We start from the raw sequence: 5,019 nt of genomic DNA on the forward strand, positions 1-5,019 counted from the left end.
CTCTCCTACCTGCTGAGCTCAGGTCAGGTCTCACCTCCCGACCTCTCAGCCCTCCTTCCAAGGCCCTCACCACCCTGAGCTGCAAGGCTTGTTGGCCCCTGTTGTTTAGGACTTGGCATTACCTACTTTGAACTTCATATTATCTCTCTTTCTATTCAGTTGAGTCTTTCCAGCTCATTGTATGTCATCTTCACTTCTGTGCCCACAGCATCTCTCAATGTGCTCTGCACATGCAGGTGCTCCAGAAGCCTTCCTCAGGCTGCTATGGATCAAGCTTACCATGCCTGTTGGTGGCCTACCCTGAGAAAATATCCTTCAGGATGACCATTCTTAATCAAGCATTCTTAGATCGGCTTCAGGGGGTTCCATGAACCCTCCAACATTGCAAAATCTTCTGTGCATGTGCAGTTTTATGGTGAGAGGGTTTACAGCTTTCACTAGAGTCTCAAAAGGTTCCATGGCCTCAAAAACATGGTGAACTCCTGCTTTGAGGTACTTCAGTACACAGCAGAGAAATGGATGAAAGAGCTCAGTTGCCTCATCTGGAAAATGGGAATCATGACGGTGCCTGTATGTGAGGAGGGCTCAGTAAATTCCAATTATTTAGTATCCCTGACCTGGCCCAGAAATGCCTCACAGAAAGGATTGCTTCCCCTCACCCCCACTACCATGCCTTAGATCAAAGGTTCCCAAACTTAGGTAAGCATTAGACTCATGTGGGGAGTTTAAACATAGAGATTCCTGGGCTCCACTCCAGGAGCACGGGAAAGAGAATTGCTGGGAGAGGACCTAGAGCTCTGTATCTTTATCAAGTCTTCCCCTCGGTGGTTCTGATGATGAGCAAGGTCAGGGCCGGGTCCAGGGGTCTTCCACAATGCCCGGCCTCCAAGAGGCATTCTCACGCCCTGCCTTTCTTCGTTCTGGGAGGTACATGTGTTAAAGGAAACTGCGCAAGCCTTTGAGGGAATAGTGGGCTGCAAAAATCTTTCAGAACAAAGAATTAAGTATCTTTATAATTATATCCAGGCCTATATTTAGACCATGGCTCATATGGCCTCTTGAACTTCAAATAAATACCTATTCTGTTCCTTGTTTAAACAGGTGCAACAATATCGGTGGAGACTAGATTTATCCGGGCAGGAAGGCGGCTCCCACAGCTGTCACAAGCACATGGCCCTTTCATTCCTCACAAGAGGGGGAGCTAATTATACTGTCATAGAGCAAAAGAAATTTACAACTTCTACCCCTGAGCTCAACGAACCACTCAGGGTAAACTTCCCTGAGCTACTCTCTGGCAGGATTCAGGGCCCACTCAGGTGGCACATGCCCTCGAAAGGCTTAGAGGCTACTGCAGTGGGGCGAGTCTGGGCTGGCAAGATCCACTCTCTCCAGAGTGTCTGTGTTCTCACACTCACACACACCCACCACTCTCACACATGTGCACATACACTCTCAGACATGTATACACTCCCACACACTAATGCACACTCACACACCCATTCATGCAAAACTCTCACACTCTCAGATTCACACACAAAATCTCTCATGTACTGTCTCACACACATACAGTTCATATACTCTCACACCCATGCACACACTTGCACAAGTCACACACACCCATGCACACACACACAATCTCACACACTCACACATGCACAAATGGGTGCAGATGTGCACACATACACCCACATCTACATATTGGTGCAACACACACACACTCTTACGCTCACACACACACACACCCTTCCTCTGATGCCAGAGTGCTACCATCCAACCACGACAGTTTATTCTTGGGGACCTCAGACTTGCAGTTCCCTGTAAAATGCCTGAGAGTTTTCTGATTTTAGCACTTTAAAGTCTCACATCCTGGGAACATATCCTTTGTCCCCAAAGCCCTGGGCGAATGAGGATGCTAGTCACCTCAAAATTCACCCATCCAGGGAGAGGTCTGATGTGCTTTACTATCCACTAGCATCCTGTGAATGAGGCTCTCACATGCTCTTCTGTGAGGGGCACTCAGGGACTCCTGTAGGTCCTGTGGTTTCTGCTAGCACATCCAGATAAGTATACACTCTGGCAGCAGGCATCTACCAACTGGGGAGATGGAAAAGTCCCTTGGGGCCCAGGCCCCACTGTACAGAGTGGGTTTTAACTGGCTGGGGTGGGGCCTGGCCACCCATATGTGTCTCCAGCTTCTGAGGTGATTGCAATGTGCAGCTGGGGTTGAGATTCACTGGATCCGGGCAAAGAGGACATCAGCCAGGTCTTCCCTGCTGCCTTTCTTATCCCTCACCAAGGAAAGTGGGGCTTCTGTGTAGCCAGCACAGGGCTGAGATGCTGCTGTTCAGAGGACACTGAATCTCCTCCATCCTGGGCTTTAAAATTGATATTTTATCATATAAAGCAATGCACGGTTCTGTGCATTAACTGAACCTAAGTCCAGTTTACCAATAAAGAATTTCTGATTATGCCACTGAGGAAATTATAACCCAAATCTTTTTTGCAACCAAAAAGGGCTTTCCAACCAGTTTTGGGTTTTGACTGTGGCTCATTACATACAATGGCAGGAATCCCCACGAAAAGGCAATCCTCTGACTGAGCCAGCATTGCCGTGGCTGCTCTCTGAGAAGGGGTGGAGGAAGCAGTAAGGGCTTTGGAATCCACTGAAGTTGAATTTGTATCCTTTCTCTCCACCTATCAGCTATTAATGTTTAGCTCTGGGGAATTTACTTTCTTATTCTGAGTCTGTTTCCTCCTCTATAAAAAGTGTAAAACAACACTTACCTCAAAATATTCTTGCTAGTATATCCATAACTAGCACAGGTCCTGGTACAACATAGGCAGCAGGCAAATGACAAATGACAGCTATTGAATAAAAAATAATAAATGGGGATGCTGTTTTATTCTTCATGTTGTACCAGAGGGTTCCCATCAAATCCAAAAGGTGTTCTTTTCTCAACTTCTAGAGGCTTTCTACATTCCTTGACTCACCATCTCCCTTCATCTTCAAAGCCATCAGCTTAGCATCTTCACATCTTTCTCTGACCCTAACTCTCCTGCCTCCCTCTTCCACTTATAAAGAGCCTTGTGATTACATAGGGCCCATCCAACTAATCCAGGATAATCTCTCCATCTCAAGATCTGTAACTTAATCACATCTGCAAAGTCCTTCTTGCCTTGTGAGGTAACTTATTCACAGGTTATGGGGATTAGGAAGTGGACATTTGGGGGAGGCCATTATTCTGCCTTCTACGTGTGGACTGCTTTGTTGATTTCAAATTTGTTATCTTCCAAAAGATGTTCTCCAGCCTATGACACCTGCTTCCACCTGCCTGGTAGCAGACGCTGGTGGAAGGCAAAAAAGAAGAAAGAAGAAGGCTGGCAAGATGGCCAAATAGGAATAGGTCTGGTCTGCAGCTTCCAGTGATATCAACGCAGGAGGCGGGTGATTTCTGCATTTCCAACTGAGCTACCCAGCTCATCTCACTGGGACTGGTTAGAGAGTGGGTGCAGCTCATGGAGAGGGAGCAGAAGCAGGGTGGGCTGTCACCTCACCTGGGAAGCACAAAGGGTCGGGGAACTCCCTCCGCTAGCCAAGGGAAGCCGTGAGGGACTGTGCCATGAGGAATGGTGCATTCTGGCCCAGACATTACACTTTTCCCACGGTCTTTGCAACTTGCAGGCCAGGAGATTCCCTCGGGTGCCTACACCACTAGGGTCCTGGGTTTCAAGCACAGAACAGGGCAGCCATTTGGGCAGACACTGAGCTAGCTGCAGGAGTTTTTTTTTCATACCCCAGTGGCGCCTGAAATGCCAGTGAGACAGAAACGCTGACTCCCCTGAAAAGGGGGCTGAAGCCAGGAAGCCAAGTGTTCTAGCTCACCAGATCCCCACCCCCATGGAGCCCAGCAAGCTAAGATCCACTGGCTTGAAGTTCTTCTGCCAGCACAGCAGTCTGAAGTCAACCTGAGACGCTGGAGCTTGGTGGTAGGAGGGGTGTCTGCCATTACTGAGGTTTGAGCAGGTGCTTTTCCCTTCACAGTGTAAAAAAAGCTGCCAGGAAGTTCAAACTGGGCGGAGCTCACTGCAGCTTGCAAAGTTGCATCTTTCAGGGCATCTCTGAAAGAAAGGCAGCAACCCCAGTCAGGGGCTTATAGATCAAACTCCCATCTCCCTGAGAGAGAGCACCTGGGGGAAGGGGCAGCTGTGCATGCAGCTTCAGCAGACTTAAACATTCCTGCCTGCCAGCTCTGAAGAGAGCAGCGGATCTCCCACCACAGCACTTGAGCTCTGCTAAGAGACAGACTGCCTCCTCAAGTGGGTCCTTGACCCCTGTGCCTCCTGACTGGGAGACACCTCCCAGCAGGGTCGAGAGACATCTCATACAGGAGAGCTCCAACTGGCATCTGGCAGGTGCCCCTCTGGGATGAAGCTTCCAGAGGAAGGAAGAGGCAGCAATCTTTGCTGTTCTGCAGCCTCCATGCGTGATACCCAGGCAAACAGGGTCTGGAGTCGACCTCTAGCAAACTCTAGCAGACCCGCAGCAAAGGGGCCGACTATTAGAAGGAAAACTAACAAACAAAAAGGAATAGCATCAACATCAACAAAAAGGATGTCCACACAAAAACCCCATCCGAAGCTCACCAACATGAAAGACCAAAGGTAGATAAATCCACGAAGATGAGGAAAAACCAGCACAAAAAAGCTGAAAATTGCAAAAACCAGAATGCCTCTTCTCCTCCAAAGGATCAAAACTCCTCGCCAGCAAGGGAACACAACTGGATGGAGAATGAATTTGACCAATTGACAGAAGTAGGCTTCAGAAGGTGGGTAATAAACTCCTCTGAGCTACAGGAGCATGTTCTAACCCAATGCAAGGAAGCTAAGAACCTTGAAAAAGGGTTAGAGGAATTGTTAACTAGAATAACTAATTTAGAGAAGAACATAGATGACCTGATGGAGCTGAAAAACACAGCATGAGAACTTCCTGAAGCATACACAAGTATCAATAGCTGAATC

This window comes from Theropithecus gelada, chromosome 6 (assembly GCF_003255815.1).
Source record: "Theropithecus gelada isolate Dixy chromosome 6, Tgel_1.0, whole genome shotgun sequence".
Classification (NCBI taxonomy): Eukaryota; Metazoa; Chordata; class Mammalia; order Primates; family Cercopithecidae; genus Theropithecus; species Theropithecus gelada.